Here is a 12,432-nt window from a genome sequence, read left to right as displayed (position 1 = left end):
GGGCGTCCCTTGGCACCCCGGGCGCCTGTTGGGCTTGTGGGCTCCACGCTCCACTTCGTTCACTGATTCTTGCGCGAGTATTTTTTATATATTCCACAAAAATTCTCTGTCAATTTTCAGGTCATTCCGAGAATTTTTATTTTTGTGCAAAAACAACACCATGGCAATTCTGCTGAAAACAACGTTAGTCCGGTTTAGTTCCATTCAAATCATGCAAATTAGAGTCCAAAACAAGGGCAAAAGAGTTCGGAAAGGTAGATACGATGGAGACGTATCAAGATAGAACCCATTGATGTCACTATTCAGCTTGCCAATAGAGATACTATCTACCCTGTGGGAATAGTTAGGGATGTTGAAGTCTTGTGTGGTAAAACGAAGTATCCTGCTGATTTGCTCGTTCTTGCTACCACTCAAGATAGCTTTTGTCCCATCATATTTGGTAGACCTTTTCTCAATACTGTCAATGCTCATATTGACTGTGAGAAGCAAACTGTCACTGTTGGCTTTGAAGGTGTGTCACACGAGTTCAATTTCTCCAAGTTTGGTAGACAACCTCATGAAAAAGAGTTGCCTAGTAAGGATGAAACTATTGCCTTAGCTTCTATTGTCGGGCCTCCTATTGATCCCTTAGAGCAATACTTGCTTGAGCACGAAAATGATATGCATATGGATGAAAGGAATGAGATAGATAGAGTTGTCTTAGAACAATATCCTATTCTTTAGAATAATTTGCCTGTTGAACTGCTTGGGGATCCACCCCCACCAAAAGGTGATCCTGTGTTCGAGCTTAAACAGCTGCCTGATACTCTTAAGTATGCTTATCTTGATGAAAAAGAGATATATCCTATTATTATTAGTGCTAGCCTCTCAGAGAATGAAGAAAAGAAGTTACTAAAAACTCTGAGAAAGCACCGAGCTGCTATTGGATATACTCGTGATGATCTTAAGGGCATTAGTCCCACTCTATGCCAGGACAAGATCAAAACTGATCCTGACTCCAAGCCAGTTGCTGATCATCAACGGAGATTAAATCCTAAGATGAAAGAGGTAGTAAGAAAAGAAATACTAAAGCTCCTGGAAGCGGGCATCATCTATCCTGTTGCTCATAGTGATTGGGTGAGTCTGGTGCATTGCGTCCCTAAGAAGGGAGGTATTACCGTTGTCCCTAATGATAAGGATAAATTGATCCCATAGAGGATTATTTCTGGCTATAGGATGGTGATCTATTTTAGGAAATTGAATAAGGCAAATAAGAAAGATCATTACCCTTTGAGTTTTATTGACCAAATGCTAGAAAGATTGTCTAAACACACACACTTCTGCTTTCTAGATGGTTATTCTGGTTTCTCCCAAATACCAGTTGCATAATCTGATCAGGAGAAAACCACTTTCACCAGCCCTTTCGGTACCTTTGCTTATAGACGTATGCCCTTTTGGCTTATGTTATGCACCTGCCACCTTTCAAAGATGTATGATGGCTATATTCTCTGACTTTTGTGAAAAGATTGTCGAGGTTTTCATGGAAGACTTCTCCGTTTACGGGTCTTCTTTTGATGATTGCCTCAACAACCTTGATCAAGTCTTGCAGAGATGTAAATATACCAATCTTGTCTTGAATTGGGAGAAGTGCCACTTTATGGTTAATGAAGGCATCGTCTTAGGACATAAAATTTCTGAAAGAGGTATTGATGTCGATAAGGCTAAGGTTGATGCGATCGAGAAAATGCCATACCCCACAGATATCAAAGGTATAAGAAGCTTCCTTGGTCATGCTGGTTTCTATAGAAGGTTCATTAAAGACTTCTCTAAGATTTCTAGGCCTCTGACCAATCTCTTGCAAAAGGATATTCCTTTTGTTTTTGATGATGATTGTGAGGAAGCCTTCAAAATACTTGAGAAGGCTTTCATAAGTGCACCTATTGTGCAACCACCTGATTGGAACTTACCTTTTGAAATCATGTGTGATGCTAGTGATTATGTTGTTGGTGATGTCCTAGGGCAAAGAGTTGATAAGAAGTTGAATGTTATTCACTATGCTAGTAAAACTCTATACAGTGCCCAAAGAAACTATGCCACTACGGAAAATGAATTTTTAGTAGTCGTGTTCGCATGTGAAAATTTCAGGTCTTACATAGTTGATTCCAAAGTCACTATTCACACTGATCACACTTCTATTAAGTAGCTCGTGGAGAAGAAAGACGCTAAACCTAGACTTATCAGATGGGTTCTCTTGCTACAAGAGTTCGATTTGCACGTTGTCGACAGGAAGGGTGCTGATAACCCCGTAGGATATAACTTGTCTAGGTTGGAGAACGTTCTTGATTACCCACAACCTATTGATGATAGCTTTCATGATGAGCAATTGAATGTCATCAATGCTTCATGTAGTGCATCGTGGTATGCTGATTATGCAAACTATATCGTTGCCAAATATATACCACCTAGTTTCACATACCAGCAAAAGAAGAAATTCTTCCTTGACTTGAGACATTACTTTTGGGATGATCCTCACCTTTATAAGGAAGGAGTAGATGGTGTTATTATACGTTGTGCACCTGAACATGAACAGGGACAGATCCTACAGAAGTGTCACTTCGAGGCCTACGGAGGACACCATGCGGGTGATAGAACTGCACACAAGGTATTGCAATCAGGTTTCTATTGGCCCACTCTTTTCAAGGATGGTCGTAAGTTTGTCTTGTCTTGTGACAAATGTCAAAGAATAGGTAATATCGGTAAATGTCAGGAAATGCCTATGAACTATTCACTTATCATTTAACCATTTGATGTTTGGGGCTTTGATTATAAGGGGCCTTTTCCAAAATCCAACAGGTATACTCATATCCTAGTTGCTGTTGATTACGTTAGTAAGTGGGTAGAAGCTATCCCCACTAGTAGTGCTGATCACAACACTTCTATAAGGATGCTTAAAGAAGTTATTTTCCCTAGATTTGGAGTTCCTAGATATCTGATGACCGATGGTGGTTCACATTTCATTCATGGTGCTTTCCGTAAAACGCTTGCTAAGTACGATGTCAACCATAAAATTGTGTCCCCCTATCACCATCAGTCCAGTGGTCAAGTAGAGCTAAGCAATAGAGAGATTAAACTAATTTTGCAAAAGATTTTCAACAGGTCTAGAAAGAATTGGTCTAAGAAGCTCGATGCTGCACTGTGGGCTTATAGAACTGCCTAAAAGAATCCCATGGGCATGTCTCCGTACAAAATGGTGTACGGTAAAGCATGTCATTTACCTCTTGAGATAGAGCATAAAGCTTATTGGGCAATCATAGAGCTCAACTTTGATTTCAAACTTGCTGGTGAGAAGAGGTTATTTGACATTAGCTCGCTTGATGAATGGAGAGCTCTATGAAAATGCCAAGTTGTTCAAAGAAAAGGTTAATAGGTAGCATGATAAGAGGATACAAAAGCGTGAGTTCAATGTAGGTGATTATGTCCTGCTATATAATTCTCGTTTAAGATTTTTTGCAGGCAAGCTTCTCTCTACATGGGAAGGTCCCTATATTGTTGAGGAAGTATATCGTTCCGGTGCTATCAAGATCAACAACACGGAAGGTAATTGTCCGAGAGTTGTAAATGGGCAGAGAATCAAGCATTATATCTGAGGTACTCCCATAAATGTTGAAAGCAATATTATCAATACCATAACTCCGGAAGAATACCTAAGGGATTTTTATCAGCCTGTTTCAGACTCCGAAAACAAAGAGGTATGTGATTCGGTAAGAAAACAAAATCCAAAAGTTTTCCAGTAGGAATTTTTCTCCGTTTTGGAATATTTAGAAAAATAGAAAAAATGGAAGTAGTGTGGAAAGCGCGCGAGGAGGCGACAAGCCTGCCAGACGCGAGCCCACCCCCTCGCCGCGCTTGGGGGGCTTGTGGCCACCTCGTGTGCCTCCCGGACTCCGTTTTCGTGCGGAGTACTCCTTATGGTCTGGAAAAAATCATTATATATTCTCCCGTAAGGTCTGACCCTCGTATCACGCAGATTTCCTCTGTTTTTGTTTCGAGCCTGTTTCTGTTGCAGATCTAGATTGCTATGACGTCCCCAAAAGCTCCGAAGGAGAAGATCTTCGAGAAGGTCATCAATCCCTACCCCACGGGAATGATGAAACACCCTCAATCTATCGAGATGCGTGAGGGGATGTTGCACATCCGTGATGTTGAGGGGCCCAAGAAGACCGGAAGCGTGGAGGCGAAGCTCGAAGCAATGGAGCAAGAGGTCTTCAAGTGCCAAGGGGTGGTGGAGCGTGGACTGAACGCCAACCACATGATGATCACGGAGTTCACCAACAAGCACAAGATAGATGCCAATGACATTGGGAAGCACCTCTCCAGGCTCTATGACAGGATTGATCACCTCCAAGCCCAGATCTATGACCTGCAGAACCAAAACTGTGAGTATGAGTATAGATTTAAATCAATACGGTTGGCTGCAGATTTGAGGATTCCGGAGAATCGTTCATATTTCCATGATGGAGCCCCTATGCCTTTGGAAGACGGAGGATCAAACCCATGTTGCAACAACTCCACCACCATCACCTCAAAAGGAAGACAACTAAGCATGGGTATGGGCAATCCCCTTCGCTTGTGCCAAGCTTGGGGGAGTTGCCCCGGTATCGTATCGCCATCACATCTTTTTCTTTTACCTTTGTTTTAGTTTTCCTTTTCAGTTTTCTCTTTCTCTAGTAGAATAAAGGTCTTAGTGTTTTAGGCTTGAGTTTTGTTTTGCGTCACCCCCGATGTATTCGAGCTCGTGAGCCATATACTAAAGAGTTTCTTAGTGAAGGGATATGCCTCATGCCATGATCAAAAGAATGATACAAGAACAAAAGCATGAAATATCATGTAATGATATTATGGGAAGTGATGGCTTCACATATAAAAAGAATGTTGATTGAAACCTTTTGAGGGTAGACAAACGTAGACCTTGGTCATTGTTGCAATTAATAGGAAGTGATAAAGGAGAGGTTCACATATAAATATATCATCTTTGACACCATCTATGATTGTGAACACTCACTAAACTATTACATGCTTAGAACTAGATGTTGGACAAGGAAGACACATAATGAATTGTGTTTGCTTGGTTCCAAACAATGTTATATGATTAGAGATCCCTTAGAATGTGACGATTTCTTCCACCTCATATTACCCAAAACTCCCGCACCAAGTAGAGATACTACTTGTGCATCCATAAAACTTCAACTCAGTTTTGCCACGAGAGTCCACCATACCTACCTATGGATTGAATAAGATCCCTCAAGTAAGTTGTCATCGGCGCAAGCAATAAAAATTGCTCCCTAATATGTATGATCTATTAGTGTGTGGAAAATAAGCTTTGTACGAACCTGTGATGAGGAAAACATAAAAGCGACAGACTACATAGTATAGTTCTTTATCACAGGATGCAATATAAAGTGACGTTCCTCCACACTAAGAGGACACACATCCAAACCTCAAATGTGCATGACAACCTCTGCTTCCCTCTGCGAAGGGCCTATCTTGTACCTTTATTTTTTGCCCTTGAAAGAGTCATGGTGATCTTCACCAATTCCCTATTTCGCCTTTATCTTGGCTAACGTCATATGGTTGGGAAAGATCTATATTCATATGTCAACTTGGAGGTAAGTATTCATGAATTATTATTGTTGGCATTACCCTTGAAGTAAGTAGTTGGGAGGAGAAACTATAAGCCCCTATGTTTCTCTATGTCCAACTGAAACTTTGGTCTCATGAGTACCACGTGAGTTGTAGCAATTGTAGAGAACGAAAATATGATTGAGTATGTGGATTTTCTTTACAAGCTCTTATTTGACTCTTTCTGATGTTGTGATAAATTGCAATTGCTTCAATGGCTAAAGGCTATCGGTTGTTAATTCTAGGTAAGGTTCTTGATCCATAGTTTACTTTGTGAAGGAATTGTCACTTTAGCATGAGAGATTATATGTAGGTATTGCTATTCTGATCATGATCATGATGCCTGCATGTTCGTATCTTGTTTTGTCGACACCTCTCTCTCTAAACATGTGGTCATATTTATTGAGGTCGGCTTTGGCTTGAGGACAAGCAAGGTCTAAGCTTGGGGGAGTTGATACGTCCATTTTGCATCATGCTTTCATGTTGATATTTATCGCTTTTTAGGCTGTTATTTCACTTCACGGTACAATAATTATGCATTTTATCTCTTATTTTGCAAGGTTTACGTGAAGAGGGAGAATGTCGGCAGCTGGAATTCGGGCCTGAAAAAGGAGCAAGTTTGAGATGCCTATTCCACGCAACTCCAAAAGCTGTGAAAATCAACGTGGATTTTTTCGGGATTTATAAAAAATACTGGGCCGAAGAAATGCCAGAGGGGCGCCAGCAGGTGGACACAAGCCTGCTAGGCGCGACCACCCCCTGGTTGCGCCTAGGGGGCTTGTGGGCTCCCTGCTGGCCCACTGCCCCCCCTCTTTTACTACAAGAAGGGTTTCGGTCTGAAAAATTCAGGAGGAGGCTTTTTGGAGGATTCGCCGCTGCCACGAGGCGGAACTTGAGCAGAACCAATCTAGAGCTCCGGCAGGACGATCCTGCCGGGGAAACTTCCCTCCTGGAGGGGGAAATCGTCACCATCGTCATCACCAGCACTCCTCTCATCGGAGGGGACTCGTCACCATCAACATCTTCATCAGCACCATCTCATCTCCAAACCCTAGTTCATCTCTTGTAACCAATGTCCGTCTTGCGACTCGATTGGTACTTGTAAGGTTGCTAGTAGTGTTAATTACTCTTTGTAGTTGATGCTAGTTGGATTACTTGGTGGAAGAGTTTATGTTCATATCCTTGATGCTACTCATTACCTCTCTGGTCATGAATATGATTATGCTTTGTGAGTAGTTACTTTTGTTCCTGAGGACATGGGATAAGTCATGATATAAGTAGTCATCTGAATTTGGTATTCGTTCGATAATTTGATGTGTTGTATGTTGTTTTTCCTCTAGTGGTGTTATGTGAATGTCGACTACATAGCACTTCACCATTATTTGGGCCTAGAGGAAGGCATTGGGAAGTAGTAAGTAGATGATGGGTTGCTAGAGTGACAGAACTTAAACCCTAGTTTATGAGTTGCTTCGTAAGGGGCTGATTTGGATCCACTAGTTTAATGCTATGGTTAGACTTTGTCTTAATTCTTCTTTCGTAGTTGCGGATGCTTGCGAGAGGGGTTAATCATAAGTAGGATGCTTGTCCAAGTAAGGGCAGTACCCAAGCATCAGACCACCCACATATCAAACTATCAAAGTAACGAACGCGAATCATATGAACATGATGAAAACTAGCATGACAGAAATTCCAGTGTGTCCCCGGGAGCGTTTTTCCTCCTATAAGACTTTGTCCAGGCTTGTCCCTTGCTACAAAAGGGATTGGGCCACTTTTCTTCATCGTTGTTACTTTTGTTACTTGCTACTTTCTATGAATCATCTCGCCACACAATCACTTGTTACCGATAATTTCAGTGCTTGCAGATATTACCTTGCTGAAAACCACTTGTCAGATCCTTCTGCTCCTCGTTGGGTTCGACACTCTTACTTATCGAAAGGACTACGATAGATCACCTATACGTGTGGGTCATTAGGGCACTAACCTTGCGGCCATGCGCCGGATCTGAGCTGGGCTCGGGGGCAAAGCGAGTCAGGCCGGCTTGGGGCTGGCCACGAGAACTGGGCCGTAGGTGGCGAGACGTGGGTGCGGTCGAAGCTGGGCCGCAGTTGATCGAGCTGGGCCGGGCAAGGCAGCCCAGCCGTGGGGCGCTGGCGGGTCGTTCCCCTCTGCTCCATCCCGAGCAGAGGCATGGCGCGGCGGCTACATGGCTCCGGCGAGGGGGCTCTCATGGGGACGCTAGAGGAACCGAGGAGGCCGAGCTCAGGTAGATCATGGGCAGGGCACCCCATTCCCGGCGACGGCAACTCGAGGTAGCACCGCTACAGCCATATCGGCCAGCGGCTTGGGGGTACTTATGGGAGAAAGAGAGAGATCCGGTGAGGGGGAGAACAGAAATGAGAGGAAGAGGGAGATCTGGCGAGGGGGAGCTCCTGGCGGCTTGCCGGCGGTGGCTCTCCTATGCTCGCCGACGAAGGGGAGGCGAGGCAGTGCTCGGAGTAGCTGTTGGCGGTCACAGGATCTCGGGCTCCTCCTAATCCAGATCGGGATCGTGGAGGGAGCTACGGGCGACGACGGTTTCAGGCGCGGACGGGCCTGCTCCGGGCCTCAGCGGGCCTCGGGGCTGAGGATAGAGGAGGTGGGAGAGGTGGCGGCTGGCTGTTGGGGTGGCACGAAATATGAGGGCGTTCGCTAGGGTTTTAAAATTAGGAAGGCTAGGACTTCCTTATATAGGTAGGGATCTAGGGTTAGGGTTTTTTGGGGGTTTTCGACCCTCCGATCGCGACCGGACGTTCCGATCGGAGAGGCGGGTTAGGGTTAGCTTAGGTGGGTTGTGTGGAGGGGTTTAGGCTGAGAGGGAAACGGTGCGACCCGGCAATAGAGATTTTAAGATACCAAAAAACGTCCAACGATAGACCGATGACGGTGCCGCTACGGTCGACCGTTCGGGTATCAAATGGACTTTGATTGCGATGAAATTTGGGAGGCGGCCTACCTATATTAAAATAAGACCGCACGCCAAGTTACAACACAATCAAAGAATATTTTTCAGACACCTTTAAAAACAAATATTTTATCAATGTCGCAGGCGCGTGCGTGTGTGGTTGGGCTCAAACAGTCAACGGCAAGAACGTAGAGAACCGACAACTAATATCGGATGCAGGTTTGAAAACTGGCGGCAACGGAGTGCCGATGCAATGCGGATGATGCGAATGATACGATGATGAATGCGACACACAAACGAACCATACAACCAGAACGAGATAAAAGAGGAATCTTCTGGAGCATTGATCTCGGGCTGTCACAACTCTCCTACACTAACAAGAGAACTCGCCCCGAGATCTAAGAATGAAAGGGGAAGATGAAGAAAAAGGGGTAAAACTTAGTCGCTTCTTTGACAAACGAGTGAAACCAACGATCCTTGAAGGTTGCAAAGAGATGAAGAATGATATGTGAAACAAGCAAGAATTCACCCAGAATTTCGGCAGCACTTCGTTAGGAAAATGAGGACGAAAATTTGATAAGATGGAAAGATCTTGACAAGATTCACAACAAACTAACTAAATTGAATAAGCAATGAGAGAACATGATCTTCGTAGAACAAGATGATTGACCCAAAAGAGCAACATCACAATGCCTCCGGTACAAGAGAATGGAAACTAGATCATTGAGAAGAAGGAATGGAGAAGAAAATGACAATTTCCATCACAATTGAATTGAAGAGTCTCCCGACAAGAAGAATTGAATGGAGTTGTTTTAAAACCAACAACGAAAGAATAAGCTTGTAGTGAACTTATGAAAACCATTTCAATTAATGAGTTGACAACCAGCCATTAACGGAACATGGACTCATTGGAAGCAACAAGATATGCACAACTTCTTTCACCAAGAGGAAACAACCAAGAGGATAATATTAAAGGCCCTACAAATGATTTAGATGAAGCTTCACGAAGAGATGCTTGAGAAAACTTGGAACTCCAGAAAAAGAGATGAACAACATAGAATAGAAATTTGATATCATGAGCCACTCCGAAAGAAGAATTGAAATCACCATAATAAACAAGAATAAGAATTATGTTATGCTTATACTTCATCAAATTAAATTGATGACAAGCCACGGATTGAGCATACCACTTTTTCTTCTTCAAAAGGATTGGGGAGAGAGAGATGGAGCACAAACTGAAGAAGTCTTGAAACAAACACCGATAAGAATTTCAAACGATAGGGATACAAACAATGAATGGAGATACATGAGAATGCAGAGATCATGATCCACCTGAGAGAAAAACTTGAATAAGGCACCGGAATAATTGAGAGACGAACGAAGAGACAACAATTGAGAAGAATTTGAGAACAAAAGCTGAAAGATGAGAACGAAGAAATCTTCTGAAATGATGGCCTTCGGAGGATCGAGAAATGAAAACAACTCAGAAATGTACCGGATAGCATGAAAGGGATTACTCATGGTTGGAAACAATTCAAGATGATAACACAAAGCTGAAATGATGAATCTTCAAGAGAATGAACCAAGATTGGAGAAAAATACCTCTTTGGTCTTCCAAGCTGAAAATGATGAAGAGAACACCATCAAGAATAAGTGAGACATTCTAGAATAATAATATGAAAAGCTGAGCAAGTGATGAGGTAATTCAGATTGACCTTGAGGAAGGAAATATGACTAATGAAATGCATACTTACGTTATATTTGAAAAGAATTGGAGATGTTAGAAAAAAATATTAGAAGAGCCAAGAAAGATCGTGGGAAAGAATCTGCGGGTTATGGGCCCACTCAAAAGAAAACACCGAGTGAATGGATTGGTAAGAAATATTGATTGCGCCGGTACAAATAAAACTTGATGAGGTTAGCACCTTGAATCAATTGGAAGGATTTAAAACAAGAAACTTCTGAAAATCTTCAACACACTGGATAGAATAGAGAGAGATGGAAAACAAAAAGACTTGATATGAATTACCAACATGGGAAATAATTTAAAGGGTGAAAAGGATATGATGAACCCAAAAGGTTGAATTGAACAGTTAACATGGTGAGTCATGTAACTCTTTTGATATGTTTGACAAGATTAGAAGGAGATGTTTATGGCACAAAAACAATGAAAATGGTGAGTCCTGTAACTCTTTGGTTGCTTGGAATAGAGTATGTTTCCCTAAAGATAAAGGAGGCCTTGGAGTAATTAACAACAGAGTACATAATCAAGCTCTTCTTTTGAAATTCTTGGACAAGTTTTACAATCATGCAGACCTTCAATGGGTAAAATTGCTATGGGAATCATACTATGAAGGTTCTGTCCCTCATGCTATCCCTAAGTGTGGGTCTTTTTGGTGGAGATCTTTGATCAAATTAATGCATATTTACAGAGGACTAGCCAAATGTGGAGTTCAAAATGGCCAACATGTCTCCATGTGGCATGATAATTGGAATGATCTTATACTGGCTGAAAACTATGGATGTCTATTCTCTTATGCAAAGGATGAAGATATATCAGTTCACACATATTATGACACTGAGGATTTGAGCTTGTTGTTCCATCTGCCACTTTCTCCTGAGGCACTCACAGAGTTGCAAACTATAAATAGTTTAAAACCCACAAATGTGTTGCACTCTGAACATGAAGACATGTGGTCATATCCATGGGGACCTGTCTATTCAGCTAAAAAATACTATAAGCATTGCCATAGACATATTACTTGTCTAGAACCCTTCAAATGGATATGCAAATCAAAACTACAAATGAAACTGATGGTTTTCATGTGGTTCTTACTAGCTGAAAGACTGAACACAAGGAACATGCTGAAAAGGAGACACTATCACATTGATGACATAGAATATTGTGTTCCATGCACAGCTCAAGAGGAAGAGACCATTGACCACTTAAGCTTTAATTGCCAATGCAGTCAACATTGTTGTGCAAAGATTGGTATATCTTACAACTCCAATACCTCAAGAATTGAAGCTACAATTACAGCAAAAGAAAATTATTTTGGCAGACTATTCTTTGAAATCTTCACTATTGCTGCCTCGAATATTTGGAAAGAGAGGAACAATTATATCTTCAATCAGATCGATCCTACACATAACTCTTGGCTTGAAAGGACTAAGGCTAATCTTAGTTGGCTTAGATAGAGAGTTTCTACTTATCTCAGTGATTATATCACTTCCCTTGTAAACAATCTCTAGACTTTTTGCTCTTTTCTTGTTTTGAGGACTTTCCTCCTCTTCATGTAAATATTATTTATTCTAATATAGCATAGTAGAAGCCTCTCCTACTATTTTCCAGTCAAAAAAGGTTGAATTGAACCCACCGGAGAAGAAAAACAAGAATGAAGAATGATGAACTAGCAACTGATGACGAGTTGATGAATATACTTCTCGCCTATCGTTGGTTACCCAAAGTGGAAGGTGGAGATGTAGTCAGGAGCAAGTTTCCCTTACGGAGACTGTAAGGTTTATCGAACCAGGAGGAGTTCGAGGATCAACAAGTAGGTGTATGCTGCCCTGGCGCTAGCAGAAGACGTGGACCTGCACACACATCAAATAACTTTGCTCCCAACGAGTACAGAGAGGTTGTCAATCTCTCCGGCCTTGTAGTTTGCAAAGGATCAGAACACAAGCGGGAATAGTGATAGTGATTCCAACAGAAAGGTAAATGAAATCAATAAATGGTGGAGGTGTAAGCAATGTTGGTGATATGGACCTCAGTCACATGATGTTCACTAGTGATGTCTCTCTCCCAAAAGACGATAACCAACTATGCAAGG

The sequence above is a fragment of the Hordeum vulgare genome, chromosome 5H, assembly GCF_904849725.1.
Source record: "Hordeum vulgare subsp. vulgare chromosome 5H, MorexV3_pseudomolecules_assembly, whole genome shotgun sequence".
NCBI lineage: Eukaryota > Viridiplantae > Streptophyta > Magnoliopsida > Poales > Poaceae > Hordeum > Hordeum vulgare.
Note: the sequence above shows the minus strand (reverse complement) of the source record.